The 16,518-nt window shown below is 42.5% G+C and overlaps 1 pseudogene; it reads right to left on the bottom strand.

The window, feature by feature from the left end:
- Nucleotides 1-292: 292 nt before the first annotated feature.
- On the bottom strand, nucleotides 293-12,372 carry LOC116545089 (annotated as a pseudogene).
- Between the last annotated feature and the right edge of the window lie 4,146 nt (nucleotides 12,373-16,518).

The raw sequence follows: 16,518 nt of genomic DNA on the forward strand, positions 1-16,518 counted from the left end.
CTCGTGAAGGACTTTTAAAAAGAAGATATAACATGATACAATGGACAGTACTTACATTGAATTTTACAGCATACCCGTAAGTGTACTTAACAAGACCAATGTGTGGTCCTGGAAAGCTGATGATTAAAGACATCTGCCAAACAGGAAATGTGACGACCAACAATTATGGATGTCAACAATACCATCCCAATCCTCCAACCAATTCCCTCATCTTCTTTTCAGAAAATAATCAGAGAAACTAAAATGTTTCCAGCTCTAACCAGAATTCTTGAATCATTCCATAAAAAAGCTTTCAAAGGTTTGGAGCTGCTGCTGCTGCCTCAGAAAGGCCTCAGCTGCCTTTCTGGAAAGGTCTTCCTTCCACCTGAGGGCACCTAAAATGACCAATGCCAACCTCCAGTTAGAGTTGTTTATGTGTCTCCCCTCCCTCGAGATCCATTCAAAATGCAGCATTTCAACAGTTAACAAAATCTCAAAATCAACAGACCCCCAAAAGTAGACATTCCTTTGGATACCATTTCAAGAGTCAAGTTCATAGCAGCAACCAGCTAAATTCAAGCTTACCTGAGGCTTCTGTGGAATCATTCTTCTCTTCCTTGAAATCTTCTTCCTCTTTAACTAAATCTTCTACATCACTGGTCTCATCAATTGTTTCTTGATCCCCGTTTCTGACCACTGCCCAGTTGAGAAGGCTTTGAAAGCTTTTTCCTAAAAGTATCTTCATTTTCCGAGTCCTCTTCCTCTGCAATGAGTGAGGAGCTTTCTTCAGATTCATCTTCAGATGCAAATGCCTCTTCAGCTATGCAATGCCCAGAATCGGAACCGGTGAGAACTGCTTTCTTCATCAGCAAAGACTTCTCCAGATTCACAGGGTCACTCCGGGGATTAGCTGGTGACAGCTCTGCTTTACTACCTTCTCCAACAGCCTTTGATCCTGAAATGTCCCTCTCTCATACAATGCAGTCCTCTTCCTCGCTGCTTTCATCAGCTTCCTCTGCTTCCCCTTCTCCTAGTGAGCTCCTCTCAAGGTCATCGTCACTGTCAGCAAATGCTGGCAAATCTGCTTCACTGTCTATTTCCAACTCCTCAAGTTTCCCTCGTTTGACACCCTTAGCAGTCATATACTGATCAGTCATCTCAGCATTTTCCTCCTCTCCTGCTTCCTCATCACTAGAGCCGTTTTCCAATCCGTCATCTCCAGACATTTCATCATCTTCTTCATCATCACTATCTCCAGATCCATCTTCATCTGCAAAAGTGGATTTCTGACGCATTCAATGTTTTCAGGTCCATTTGTTTTTCTTCCTTTGGCATCAACAGCCTATATTATTACCAAGGAAATGCAAAAGAATTCAATTTGTACATTAATCAGAGAATCTAGAAATGACAATATGGTCAACGAAAATACAAAGAAATAGAAAATGTCAAAGAATTATTTAAGATGACATAGCAGAGGTAAAAATTGATCTGATAAACGCTGGAAGAGTTAATAGGCAAACTCAGGCATGGTTCCCTAATACCACACTTCAAAAGAGCATAGAGAGAGAAAGGAATAACCCTTTAAAAGAATAAGTAAATCTAATTTTAGAAAAAAATTGCTCAAAGAGGAAATTAGTGTTTGGTAGATCTTTTGGAAAGCTCATCAATGTCTAAGCTAAAAACACATGATCCTTAAGAGAAATGGCTGATTCCAGGCCCAAAGTAGAAGGAGGACAAAATGAGCCTGGATCCTCTTGTTCTGTCAGAAAGTAAGAAACGCTCAAAAACTAACAGAGACAGTTGACAGGAAATAGGAGACAGGCTGAAGCTTCCGACTGCCAAATCTGGGACAGCACAGTCATCAGAAAGAATAGTGATAGTGATGGAGAATAACCCATGGAATAAAACGCAAGTGCATTAGTCAGCGGTGATACCGAAATAAAGGGGAGAAGTGAAACCTGTTTGTTAAAAATGCCAGCTAACGAACGTAGGAGGAGTGACAGAGGAAGAACGTCCATTTTAAGTCATCAGGGTCTTAACTGATAAAGAAGAATCATCAAGAAGCTAAAATCACGGGATGAAAGACAACTGCATGAAGCACAATATATAAAATTATAAAAACTAAAAATCATACCGTAAGACATGGGTAAGTGAGAATACAGCAATAATAGGCAAGGCTAATCCAAGGATTTTGGGAGGTCAAGGTGGGAGGATTCCTTGGGCCCAGGAGTTCTAGACCAGCCTGGGCCACATAGTGAGACCTCATCTCTAGAAAACAATGAAAAAATTTAGCCAGGAGTGGTGGAAAGGACACAGGAGACAGGCTGAAAGCTCCTGCACTACTGTAGTCCCAGCTACTTGGGGGGCTGAGGCGGGAGGATCACTTGAGCCGGGGAGTTCAAGGCTGCAGTGAGCCATGATCATGCCATTCATTGCACTCCAGCCTGGGAGACAAAGTGAGACCTTGTCTCAAAAACAAACAAACAAAAAGAATACAGCAATAATAACAAAATGATGACTACATACAGACTGTATAGAAAGAGGCGCATAAACCAACTTCTCCTTCTCATTTAAACAGCACTTTTTCTGTTGTTCAGGAAGACAAAAGGGGCTGGGAGAAAACTGATGTCACTCATGGCAAAATCTCCTACCCCTAGAAGACAAGACCCTTTTAAAAAGTTAGCTTCAGCTCACAAAAAGTCAGTATCTACTGTTGACCGTGGAAGTAAAAATGATCCACAGTCCAAGGGCTTAAACCATAACACTAAAGAAGGGCACTGTGCCACACTGGAACAGTGCCCCTCTAGCTACAAGACAAGAGGTCAGAGAAGAGGGATTCAATAACACCCTTGCAGGCCTACACATACCGGGGTTACTTTTAAAACCTCCAGCAAGGCCATCTTCACTTGTTTGGATATTTTCCAGTTTTCTTGAGAAATGAAGCCATCCCAAAAATCCTATATGAAATTCTAGCATGTTCTAACAAGACAATATCTGGCATGTGAATCTGGCTTTTATTTTTCAAGTGTGCTTCTCTTAGCCATAAAGTGATACCTTCCGATCATAGTTGATGTTTGTTCATATATCCTCTGGGTTTGTCAAATCTTCCACCCTAGAAAAATAAATTCAGTCATACAGCAGAAATGAGTATCAAAAGTTCCTATACCTCCTTTCATGTGTCAATGACTCACCACACTCTTGTCTGCTAAGCACGTCATTTAGAAAACTAGAAAATACAGAAATAAGGAAGCACCATTCACCATCCACCAGAGGAAAAGGGGCAGACACACAACTGTATCTCTAGGCTGAAAGTGACATTCATTCTGTAAGACTCAGACAGGCAGATGAGGTCCACCGGGGGTCAGGGAAGGGTGAAAAACGTATTTAGAAAATCCCTTTCTGGAAGAGGGCGATCCTGTACTCTGGGATTTTTACTGTGATATGGATTCTGGCAGGTGGAAAAAGGGCATTCCAGGCTAAGAAAACCACGTGAGGAAGAGCACAAAGGTAGGAAACTGAAGGAATGCACGAAGAACTCAAGCACTCAGGCACAAGGCAGGATCACTGAAAACAGGCTGAACGTAGGATGGGCCACATCCTGTAGGCTTAAGTGCTTGCAAGTCCTCCCATTTTCCTTAACATCTCATAATTAATTTACTCCCAAAGGCACAGCATCTTGGAGCAATAAGTAGACATTTTCCATCAACTACACTTCTACCCCCACTATTCAAATAGGCACAAAATAAATCCTATCGCTGTTCTTTATCTAGCGTTTTTAGCTTTGAAATACATGGCCCATAAAGAAAAAGTTTATAGTCCCGTTTTCCCTGTCTGCCAGGATATAAGAGTGAGAAGTTTGCCATGTGTGAGGCCTAAACTTCGTAACTGTAGTAAAACAGCCCAGATTGTGGATTTCTTGGTTTTGATATTCTCCATGCACCACTCCAGAAAGGTAGAACAGCTTGGCACCCTAGACAGTAAGGGAAAATTAAAAATTAAATTTCAATTAAATTCTTGTCAATACTGCAGCAACATGAAACCTCTAAACAAGAAGCAATCCTAAGAAGAGAGACTTCCAGCAAAGTCCTGAGGCTTCCAGAGCCTTGCTGGCTTCTTTCAGGACTTATTAGAACCCCACAGAGGCAGACTGCTCTGCAGCCAAGCAGAGGCATCCGTCTAAGAATGGTGAGGAGAAGGAGGTGAGGCCTCTGAGCACAAAAATGGTTCTGTGGCTGATGACCCACAGCAGTATGGAAAGGAAGGGGCAGTGCCTGGTCCTGGAACTGCGAGAAACTTCTGATATAATCTTTTAAGTCCTGACCCCAAAACAGCCAGACACTGCCAGGTGTAGCCAGTACAGAGACAAATGTGATACACCAAGAGGCCCAGAATAATCACTCTTTTGAGGGAAATCTTCCAGAAACTGTGAACACACAAAGGAAATTCAGGAGGTGAATCCTATAGAGATGCTTACTAATGTCTCTTCGGTCTTTCTTTCTTTGTTCAGACAGTGTCTCACTCTGTCACCAAGGCTGCAGTGCAGTGGCATGATCTCAGCTGACTGCACCCTCTCCCTTCCAGGTTCAAGCAATTCTCATGTCTCAGTCCACCAAGTAGTTGGGATTATTGGCGCATGCCACCACACCGGCTAATTTTTGCATTTTTACTAGAGATAGGTTTGGCCATGTTGCCCTGAGTCAGAAACTCCTGGCCTCAAGTGATCTGCCCGCCTCTGCCTCCCAAAGTGCTGGGATTACAGGCGTGAGCCACTGCACCTGAAATCTTCAGTCTATTTTTAAAGGATTATACTGTTAGTATCCAACAATTATTTATCTTCCTACTGGGTAAACTTCTTTCCAGAACCTGTGTTTTAATTGCTTCTTTGTCTTTTTCAGTTGCTTATTATGCTTGAAGGAGTCGAGATGGGTAAGAACTCCCATAATTTTAGGGAAGTCGTGTACTTGACAGACGTTTAGAAACTCAAACGTTTCCATTTCAAACCCAAAGCTGGCATCTATAAGCATCAGTACCTAAAAGCAGAATACATCATTTCTCAAAGAAACTACCAAAACACACCACCTACACTAGGGGTTGGCAATGGCCCATGGGCCAAATCCAGCCCATTACCTGTTTTTGTAATTAAACTTTTATTGGAACATAGCCATGTAATTCATTTACATATTGTCTATGGCTGCCTGTGCACTCCAACTGCAGAGCTAAGTCGCTGCAAGAGATATGATCTACAAAGCCAAAAATATTTACTATCTGGCCCTTGACAGAAAAGTCCCACTCCAGACTAAATCAAATGACTAACAGGCATCACCCAGACAGAGAATCCACCCTCTGACTTGCTCTAAAAGGCAACCATAAGACAATGGCCACTAGGATATAAACTTCCATTTTAAGAATTTCAATGTATGAGAAGTAACTCAGAAAAGACTGGGTCTAACCTGGACCTTACCTAAGAAATCCTAAAAAAATAAAGTTTTTTGTAAGACATTTTTAGGCCAAATAACAGGTCTCTGACATGCAAAGCATGGCAAGAAAATGATAATCAATGAAGTATATTAAATATGTACAAAAATCCAACCTCTTGTTTCAATCTCCTCATAGAAAAAAAAATTTGTTTTTTGCTGGGAAGGTTGCAGTGGAAAACTCTATCTTATATGTTAATTTGTATAATTTAATTGCTCAGAAATTTTTTTGAATTAAATAAAAAAACAGTAACATTATGATGAATGGTAGTCTATAAGAATATATAAGCAGATAAGACCAATATTCAAAGTTTAAGACACTTCAAAGACGTAAAATAATTTCAAAATTGATTCCTGGAAACTTCTAATTTTAATATTAAAGACATTTCTGTTCTTATCTTTCCATAGATAACTAAAAATAACCAAAAAAAAAAAAAAAAAACCAAAAAACAGGAAACAGAAATATCCATCTTTGATTAAACTAGGAAACATTCAAAATCCGAAACCACAGAATGTATGAAGGTGGGCTTGTGAGCAAGCACAATTGTCACTGCAAACTGAGGCAGCAAGCAGAGCCTTCCAGCAACACTAGACCAGCTCAAAGGAAAGGTGGAATATCTTCACACCACATCTGATGCCACAGAGTGCCAAGGGGCAAGCAGCTGGCTGTAGGGTCAGGAAGAACTAAGGGCAAACAGTCCCTCAGCTGCCAATCTTTGTCATCTAATCCAGCGTTACACGCCTAATCCACACACGTACCTACGCACCTAAATCTACATATTGTGTGTGCCTCTGCATACTCAGGAGGCTTTGACAACCAGAGCAAAGCAATTAACATAAGCTAGGCTAAATAAATTATGGTGCATTCATAGAATGGATTAAAAAGGAGGCAGAACTACAGTATTTACTAATTATAAACCTCCAAGATATATTACATGAAAAAAGCAAAGCACAGAATGGTGTAAAATAAGCTACCATTTGTGTTTCTAAAGGGTGATATGTATTTACATGCATCTGGAAAGACATGCTCTGCAGGGATCTGAGAGACCAGCAGTTAGAGCAGGGAAAAAGAAGATGCACATTGTGTGTACTCTGCATTAAGGTTAGAGCACTTTACCAAATGTGTGTGTTCCTTTTGAAAATCTTAAAATGATTTACATAATAGGCATTTCTCTTAATGATGGTTAAGAGACTGAGAAGGGTAAGAGGGAGGGAGGAACAAAGAGGGAAAAGTTAACGGGTACAAAAATACAGTTAAATAGAATAAATTCTCGTGTCCAAGAGCACAATAGGGTGACTATAATTTATTATATAATTCAGAATAACTTAAAGAATGAAATTGAAATGTTCCTTATGTACAACTATTATGTATCCATAATAATTTAAAACAATGTAACGGCATCTCTTAAAATGTATGTCTTCAAATTAGAAACTTGCCACATTTTAAATAAAAGAGACACAAATGACTTCTATGAACTATTTAAATCATTTCAAGTACATAAGATTTAGTAAGCTTACACTACATTAATAATAACACTTATTTTTACTAATAGTAGCATTACATGTTCAAAATTTGAATGTTATTTACCTTCCTAACATTACAATGGCACAACTTTAAAATCTGTATTACTTTTTATTTTAGGAGTCTTCCTGGGCCAAATTATACAATCTGTAGCTCTTTGTCACAAAATGGCTGTCTAGAAAAAACTAAAAATGAAAAAACCAAGGTATTTGTCACCCCACACTTCCTATTCAATATGATTTGTTTTTTTTGTCTAATTGATATTTTATTTTTGCTAATTTAAAAGATAGTTAATAGAATATCAAAAACAGTGAACATTACCATTTCCATAAACACAAGCGCATGTACATTTTCCTTACAATGAGTACTGTCTGGACTTTCTATTGATAAACTCTGACCACTTCTTCAGGGCAATTCACGTACTTACTTTAGCATTATCGCAATTCACGTACTTACTTTAGCATTATCATTAAGGATGAAAGTTCTGGAACCATCAGGAACAAGAGTCCCACCTTCACACAAGTTACTTAACTGCACAGAGGCTCTACTTCATCTTATGTAAACTACAGATAATATCAACTCACCTCAAGGGTGTATCAAGGGTTTGTGTAAGCTAAATTTGTAGAAAGCAGTTGGTACAGTGCCAGGAAGGATCCAAGAAGAAATGGTACTTACTGTGATATACTTTGAATGTATACAGGTATACGTATGCATGTTAATGAGTTCTTATTAGCTGTGTTCGTTAAAGGTTTTCTCCATCCTGTGATTTGCTTTTAGATTCTGGAATATATTTCATTGTGCACACATTTTTATTATTAATGTAAGTCACATCTACTGTATCCCTGATGATGATCATGATTCCTTTAATAATCATAAAACACTCTTCCCTTCAACACGGGGTAAATAACCTATCACATGCTGTAAGTCTGCATCAGCACCCAGGGCTGCCCCTACTCACTTACCAGATCTGCTACTTTAGCCAGATCAATCATCATGTTAACGTCACACCCACATTCAATAATGGTGAGGCTGCGCTTTTTACCTATAAGTGAAAAGATTAAAATTTTACTTTAAAAAGTCTCTGAAAAAACTCTAACCATCGACTCTAATTTTCATTTTTTTAAAAATTGCATCTAGTAAAATACCATATGCATTTACAGGAATGTACCAGAAGTTCATTTTTATAGGCAAAAACTGATAACATAAAATAAATTCCATCCTGTTTTACTTGCCGTGTTCTAAATTTAAAGGATGTCAAAAGTCTACCCAGGTGAATAAAAGTGGTCAGAGAAAGTCCTGACTGGACAGATTCCATGATAACCATGATCCTGCTGTTCAGCTGCAGGCCAATGTCTTCGCCTCTAACAAAACTTCCTGTATTCCTACTATAGCGAAAAACATCCTCAAACACAATGCAACGGAATATTCATAACAATAATTATTTCTGAATTAAGGTAAAAGGAAAATGGTCAAGAAAATATGGGTTGGGCACAGTGGCTCATGCCTGTAGTCTCAGCACCTTGGGAGGCCAATGCAGGTGGATCCCTTGAGCCCAGGAGTTTTGAGACCAGCCTGGGCCACATGAGGAAACCCCATCACTACAGGGGGGAAAAAAAAAGGGAAGAAAAATCAGCCAGGCATGGTGGCGTACACTACTCAGGAGGCAGGACTGCTTGAGCCTAGGCGGTTGAAGCTGCAACGAGCTGTAATCACACCACTGCACTCCAGCCTGTGCCACAGAGTAGGACTCAGTCTCAAAAAAAGAAAAAGAAAATATGGATGCTCCAAAGATAAAGAAAAGCCCAAATCCAACTATATTATTGCAATAACAAGAGATTTCAGATTGTACATTGCCATTCTACCACTGGAAGCTTGTTTCATTTTCCCTTAAACTTGGAAAGGTCACCATCAGCCACTGCAGACAAATTCTCATAGGAAAAAGAGAAAACTCTCACTTTCACCAGAATGTGGCTCCATAAGGTAAAGCATGTGTGCCTGGCACACAGGAAGTGCATGCTATCTGTTAAATGGTGTCTTCCTGGTGACCAGGCCTTCTAGGCTCTTCCAAGAAACATACTTGGCAAAGCCAGAGGGTAGTCAGGATAAGATATGTATCACATCCTTATCTCTGGGAACTTACCCTTTTCTGAAGCCATAGCCAACTTAGTAAAAGCATAAGAGAGGTAACATGATATGACAATATTTAACATGTTCCACTCAAGAAAACAACAAATACATGCATGTCCCTCACATGACAACAGCCACACCAACTGTGTCTGTGGCAGCATCTCCTACCTGACATGATCGTCACAGGGCCTCGGATCTCAGTCAACTTCTGCCGGGTGAAGTTCCAAATGAGGCACTGTATCAAAGTGCTCCTTCCAACTTTTGGAGGCCCCATCACCACCACCACTATTGGTGGGGGCTCTAGTGGAGTTCCATCAACCACTGGAATAGGATGCTTCTTTGTCTTCAAATCCTGAGTCCTATTCATGAAAAAAAAAATAGTAAACTTACTTTCAAAATAGAATAAAATGTATCAACCTTATAAGTATACCTTTTTTAGTTTATTTACAGAGAGCACTTTAGTATATTAATTAGAGAGTATAACAGACAATATATAAATACATTAACTTTTCAATTATTAGCTTGTTAACTTCTGGTCCCCATCCAAATAATTGCTGTTCAATAAAATGTAACAAGATGACATCAACAGTATAGAGAATTGAAAATTAAACACTCCTTAAATCTGTTTTATGAGTGATTTTAATAGTTTTTAAAAAACCGAAAGGTAACTACCAAGGCAGTGCATCATAACGGATAAGAGTAGAAGCTCTAGGGTTAAATTTGACTCTCCTACTTACTGGTTATATGATTGGAGGTAACTTGTTTTCTTGACCTCAGTTTTCTTATCCATAAAATGAAGGCAAGAATGATTCCTACTCTGGTAAGGCTGCTGGAAGCATTTAGTTGAAAAATGTTTAAAGTACGCTGCTAAGCATATCACAAGGACTCAATAAATAAAGCTATATTAGTATTAAATATTTTAATTTTTGTATTTTATATTATAACTATGTAAAACATATGCAGAGGGAAAAAGCATACTTAATATCACAGAAACAGTTTAAAGTTTAGGAACAAACTCTGTGAATTCTTTTATCTTGAGCAAGAAATGCCAACCAGTGTGCAGACACTGGAAGCAAGGCAGCTTCTATGGGAAAGGTTTCCCACGTTTTCCTGAAAGCCACACAGCATGCATCTCTGTGTTCTCTGGAGCTGGACTAGACTTGTGAATCCAAATGTCACCAGTGAGAGGCTCCTACTATTTAAAAAGAATCAATAGAAGAACCACCAGACTGCAACTAAACATACCTGTGAAAGGATTCAGCCATCGCACAGTAGACTGAACTGCAAAAGCTTTGGGATTTCTCTTCCAGGCATCTTCTTCTCCTAGTTGGAGATCCTGCAGATGCTGCTGCTTTTTCTTTTCAGTTTTGGGCCCACTGTTTTTCTTTCTGTGTTTCTTCTGGTCCTTATCCCTCATAGAGGCTATTTACCAGTAACGAGTAACTTTAACCTACATGGAAGAAGGTTGGGGTAAGGACGTGAAAGAAGCATTTTACAATCCAGGCAATACCCAGGGAAAAACAGTAAATTTCATTTATTTCTTTATGAAGAGATAATGTATTTGTTCACTGAAAAAGAGTAGAAACCACTTAACCATCCCCAATTTCATTGCTCTCTGTTATGCTATAAATTAGATGAGTTACCTCTGCTAAGATTATGTTTCATGGTTACTTTTTATGCATCTTAAGTGTTAACATCAGCAATATCTACTTCCTCAAGTATAGAAATATTCTATATCTGTACTTTTTAGCCATTTAGCCATTAGCCACATGTGGTTACTTAAAATGTACTTAGGACAACTAAAAAAAATGAATTTTTAATTAAGTTCATTCTAACTCTAAATTGTCACTTGTGGCTACCATACTGGACAGCTCAGACTTAGACATCAACTGGACTAATGAAGTGATTTCCTAACTAAAACTTAAATTTCAATAAAAAATGTAAAACATTTTTATGAACCTCCAACATGATCATAGTATTACTTTTAGTACCTGTTAACTCTGTAAAAACTCCTAAATTACAACTCACCTACATACATTTGAAAAATAACAGTATCTGTATGTGTGAGAAATGACTGGTTCTAGATGATGCCTGGAGACCCCATGGACTTACAGAGACCCTTGTAGTAATTACTGAGCTACCTGGCAATCTGTGGCCTATAAATTGGTAGTCACTGAATTAGTGAGTTTTTTAAGGAAATCGTAGTACATAAAATCTGACTGCTTGATTTTTAAAAAGTGGGGCAGGGTGCCATTTCATTCAATTAAGGTACTGCATTAATTCCGTTTAATAAATATTTATGTCTAACTATGATGTGGTAGGTAGGCACTGTGCCAGTAAATGGATACAGCTATGATCTGACTTGCAGAGGGAAATCCAACCGGGTATCTTCTGTGCCATGCAATAAGGGCTACCTTGGAAGGCTGCACTGGAGCACGGAGGTGAGTCAGCGCTTCCCACAGGCACACACACCAGTGGAAAAAGAAAGTCTTTTTTTTTTTTTTTTTTGAGACAGTCTTGCTCTGTCTTGAGGCTGGAGTGCCATGGCGTGAGCTTGGCTCACTATAACCTCCGTCCCCCGGGTTCAAGCGATTCTCCTGCCTCAGCCTCCCGAGTAGCTGGGACTACAGGCTCGCGCCAACACGCCCAGTTAATTTTTTTGTATTTTAAGTGGAGACGAGTTTCACCAAGTTGGCCAGGATGGTCTTGGTCTGTTGACCTCGTGATCTACCCCGCTCGGCCTCCCAAAGTGCTGGGATTACAGGCATGAGCCATCCACGCCCGGCCCAGAAAGTCTTTACGTATCATCAGAATGTCAAGGAACACTGGCCGGGAGTTAGGGGAGCTGGGCGCTAGGAAGCTTTGAAACGGAATAGCTGTGTGATTTCAGAGATTATGTTTCTTCTCTCCTGTATTTTAGTTCCGAATTTGTGTTAATGTTTCTCTCCCTGTCTTCCTTCTTGGTGGGAAAAGCACAATTTGGGGTCAACAGATCCAGCTAAGGTCTAAGTCGTCTGCCGGGACCCGGTCTTCAGAAAACGACTTTCCCTGCCACCTTCCCTCCGTTTCCGGTCACTCTCCCAACGACCCCAGACACCTCCCGCAGATGCGAAGGAGCAAAGATAACAGGGATGACCGGGGAACGACCTTCCCACCCGCATGACTCTCAGTCCTGCCAGCGCTCCAGACCCAGAGTCCCACCGCCACCTACCACAGACTGCGGCCCTGAACCGGCTCACAATTTGAACTGCTCAGGTCCGCACGGAAACCACCGGAAACGGAAATTCACAGTTCAGTTGACTAGCCGGAGGGAAACAAGAAGGAAGAAAAAAGAGAGGCCGGGGAACGACTTTCAGAGGAGAAACGGAAAAAAGACGCGCGAACAGCTGAGTGTGGGCGTAGGTGCAGTCCTCAAAGGGCGTTCCACAGGTCGGCGTTTCTGCCGATTCCGCCCCAACCCGCCCTCGGAATCCGAGGTCTCAACTCCCGCGGTAGGACTCCCCAGCAGCTTGCCACGCCTCGCCCGAGTCCTCTCCGAAGGCAAGGGCGTGAGACCTGGCGCTGGTTACTTGGTGCGGCATAAAGGAAGGAGACACGTTTGATCCTGGCCGCCCCGGACTCACCGTGCCGGAGTCACCGAGTCCGGGAGTCCACTTCCTCCTCTTTAGAGGTGACAGATGAGGGGCATCTCGCGTTCTGGGGTGCCCTAAAGCCTTGTTTTGGCCGGGCGCGGTGGCTCAGCCTGTAATCCCAACACGTTGGGAGACCGAGGCGGGAGGATCGCTTGAGCACAGGAGTTCAATACCAGCCTGGCCATCATGGTGAAAGCCCGTCTCTACTCAAAATACAAAAATTAGGCGTGGTGGTGAGCTCTTGTAACCCCAGCTGCTTGGGAGGCTGAGGCAGGAGAATCACTTGAACCTAGGAGGCAGAGATTGCAGTGAGCTGAGATTATGCCACGGCACTCCAGTCTGAGCAACAGAACGAGACTCCTTTTCAAAAAAATCCCAAAAAACATAATTGACAGATCCTGCAGTAATTCCCCCATTCAGTGTACAATTCAGGGTTTTTAGTGTGTCCACAAGGTTGTGCAACCATCACCGCTATCTAATTCCTGAGGATTTTCCACACACCCCCCCCCAAAGAAACCTCAAACCCAATTAGCTGTCACTCCCCATCTCTCCAAATCCCCCGCTCCTGGTAACCACAAATCCACTTCCTGTCTCTGTGGATGAGCCTGTCCTGGATATTCGTTGGGATGGGATCATACACTGTTTGGCCTTCTGTGTCTGGCGTCTCTCACTGGGCTTGATGTCCTCAAGATGCATTCACGCTGGGGCCTGTATTTTTTTCTTTTGAGATGGAGTTTTCCTCTTGTTGCCCAGGCTGGAGTGCAATGGCTTGATCCCGACTCACCGCAAGCTTAATGAGAGATGCCAGACACAGAAGGCCACACAGTGTATGATCGCATCCCTATGAATGTCCAGGACATGCTCATCCACAAAGACAGGAACTGGATTTGTGGTTACCAGGAGAGGGGGATTTGGAGAGATGGGGAGTGACAGCTAATTGGTTTGAGGTTTCTTTGGGGGATGTAGAAAATGTTCCAGAATTAGATAGCGGTGATGGTTGCACAACTTTGTGGACACACTAAAAACGTTGAATTGAGACTGTCCCAGGAAGTTCAACCAAAGTCCCTGGAGAGTTGCTTTGTGACTATGGCTGGCTGATTTAGGTCAGAAGTTCAAAAACAGCCTGGCCAACATGGTGAAACCCTGTCTCTACTAAAAATACAAAAAAAAAAAAAAAAAAAATCAGCCAGGCATGGTGGTGGGTATAATCCCAGCTACTAAGGAGGCTGAGGTGGGAAAATTGCTTGAACCCCGGAGGCAGAGGTAGCAGTGCGCCAAGATTGCACCTCTGTACTCCAGGCTGGGTGACAGAGCGAAACTAACAAACAAAGAAAAAAGGAGGAGGAAATGTGTCTTACTTTAACTTTTTTCAGCTTTATTGGGGAAGTAATTCACAACTAGAAATTGTATCTATTTAATTTTTACAATTAGTTGTTTTGATAGATGTAAACATTGTGAAATGATCCCCACAGTCGAGCCAGGTGACATACCCATCACCTCACATAGTTGCCTCTTTTTGTGGTGAGACATTAATTAAGTTAAACCCTCTTAGCAAATTGCAAGTGTGAAATGCAGTATTGTTCCCTACAGTCACCAGGCTATGCATCAGATCAGCAGAACTTCGCTTGCACAAGGGAAATTCTGTACCCCTTGACTGACATCTCCCTATTTCCCCAGCCCTCGGCCCCTGCCAACCAGCATTCGACTCTCTCCTTCTGTTAGGTTGCATTGTTTTAGGATTCCATGCAATGCGTGTCTTTCTGTGTGTGGTTTATTCCACTGAGCACCGTGTCTTCCAGGTTCATCTGTGTTGTGGCATGTGTCAGAACTCCTTCCTTTTTTAACTAAATAAAATTTCATTGTATGCACATAGCACATTCTCCATTAATCCACAGAGGGGCATCTAGGCCATTTCCACCTCTTGGCTATTGGAAATGAGGCTGCAATGACCATGGAGGCACAGATAGCTCTTCACAATCCAGGTTTCCATTTTTTTCAAGTGTTTATCCAGTAGCAGGATTGTTGGATTCTATGGTAGTTCTATCTTTAGCTTTCTGAGGAACCACCATATGGTTCTAATAAATTCCCAACAAAACCCCTGGTAACACATCCAGCCCTGGGTCCACCCTGGTGGAACTGTGCACACTTCCACCTGCCACTCCAATGCCTCTAGGTCCTGACTCACTGCAGCCTCTCTGTGAGCCTTGCAGAGCTGTGAACACTTCGGCCTGCTACCCTGGATTCCTCTGGGACTCGAGTCATGGCATGAAGCCTCACCATGAGCTAGTGTCTGATCCACCTGTGGTATCCAGACCTCAACCCAGTCAGGGCATCTGCAGACAGGGACGGGAATTCTGCCCAAACCAGATGCAACAAGCACTTTCGCATTCTTCTCCCCTGCACAGGCCTACCTCTGAGGGTAGCCTTTGGAGTATGCCACACTGACCCAGCTCATCAGGTTTGAGTCACCCTCAGGGTCAACACACTCCGGGGCAGGGAATTTGTATCCTTCAACCTAAGGGCATCTTTTCAGCTCTTATTTGTCCAGGGTCGCAGAGGATGAGCAGTAGGGGGAAGAGGATAGTATCTCTGATTTTGTGACCTCACCCTTGCCCATTACCCTGGGAGAGCATCTGCAGTAAACCCGCCCAAGGGAAGGTGCTGGGAGTCCCCAGGCTGTTCCTCGGTTTGCTCAGCATCAACACCTGATGGCCATTGTTAGTTACCTTCCATGGAGCAGGTCCCCGAATGTCACCGGAGGGGAGGCTGCATCCTAAAGTTTCTAGATGCCTCCCTGTCTGCTCCCAGTTCTCCCTAGGAGTGGGCACCAGGTAGGTCAGTACCCACCTGCCTGGGAACACTGCTTTTTAAAAAAAATTATTCTTTAGGTTCTGGGATAATGTGCAGAATGTGCAAGTTTGTTACATAGTTACACACATGCCATGGTGGTTTGCTGCATCCATCACCCCGTCATCCACATTAGGTATTTCTCCTAATGTTGTCCCTCCCCTAGACCCTCACCCCCCAACAAGCCCTGGTGTGTGAAGTTCCCCTCCCTGTGTCCATGTTCAGCTTCCACTTATGAGTTCTCATTGTTCAGCTTCCACTTATGAGTGAGAACATGCCGTGTTTGGTTCTCTGTTCTTGGAATATTGCTTTTTGAACCATTCATGGTGAGCACCTTGGGCTCACCTCCTGCGGTGCCAGCTTCTTTCCCGGGTCCTGGGGATCCTTCCTCCACCCTACCCCTCCTACCCTGCCCTTCATCCTGTGCCTCATCACGGGCATTTGCTTTGTCCCTGGCCACTGTGATTGGATGGGAGATATGAGGGTAAGACCCCTTCCCTCCCACTCTCATGGAACACATGGTTTCATGGAATGGATCCCATCAAGTTGTGGTGACTCAGACACTTACCTAGCTGCCTATGTCTGAGCCTTTGGGGTCAGGACATCTGGATGACCAGCTGCCATCTCTGTCTGATTTCTTGTCCCTCAGCACTTCCTGATGAAGCCCCCCGCCCCATGTCCCTCCTGCAGGAACTTTTCTTTACCCACAGGACAATTCTAGACTTCAGATCCCCCCTTTTAGCCTCATCTTCCCTCCACTCACCCTAGTGCCCCTCCCTGGACTCAGCCTCTTGTTGCAGATGCTCCTGGAAGCCCCCCCGGCCCCATCAGCCCCTTCCTCTCTGGGAAACTCCTCCTTCTGCCCCTGCCATCTAGAGCTCTGCTGGCTCATCTGGAACTAAAAAAAAAAAAGTTATTTTGAAAACCACAACCATTT

Source organism: Sapajus apella, unplaced genomic scaffold, assembly GCF_009761245.1.
Source record: "Sapajus apella isolate SASKATOON/1434 unplaced genomic scaffold, GSC_monkey_1.0 scaffold246, whole genome shotgun sequence".
Taxonomy (NCBI): Eukaryota; Metazoa; Chordata; class Mammalia; order Primates; family Cebidae; genus Sapajus; species Sapajus apella.